The sequence below is a fragment of the Stigmatopora argus genome, chromosome 14 (genome assembly GCF_051989625.1).
Source record: "Stigmatopora argus isolate UIUO_Sarg chromosome 14, RoL_Sarg_1.0, whole genome shotgun sequence".
Classification (NCBI taxonomy): Eukaryota; Metazoa; Chordata; class Actinopteri; order Syngnathiformes; family Syngnathidae; genus Stigmatopora; species Stigmatopora argus.
The window spans coordinates 4,177,215-4,177,793 of NC_135400.1; positions in this window are offsets into that span (position 1 = coordinate 4,177,215).

The window sequence follows — 579 nt, forward strand, 5'->3', positions numbered from 1 at the left end:
CTCACATTTCAAAGACATGCATGGTAGGCTGATTGGATACTTTAAATTGCCCTTGGTTATGTGTGCGAGTGTGAATGGTTGTCCGACTCCCTGTGCGCTACCCGTGATCCCCCGCTTCTGGCCCGAAGTCAGCTGAGATAGGCTCCAGCACCCCCCGCGACCCTAGTGAGGATAAAGCGGTTCAGAAAACGAATGAATGAATAAATTAAAAATATATATAAGTAGAAATGTTGATTCATTCATTCATTTTCTGTACCGCTTAAGGGTCGCCTGGGGTGTTGGAGCCTATTCCAGCTAACTACGGGCACCAGGCGGGGGACAGCCTAAATTGGTGGCCAGCCAATCACAGGGTCAAGGAGATAGGCAGATAGTACCACCTTGAAGTGACACAAATATACACATTTCAGATTAGGCGCTGCGTGACCTTGATTAACCGTGGCAAGTCTTTGACTCTGAGGGGTTTCACGCACTACCTCACTCACGCACACCCCTCAGTGCCGAGCTCGGTCACTCCTGTCGGGCTGGATGTTTTGCTCGTGCGTCTCCTGCAGTTTCCCCAAATGACCGCTAGGCCGCGCC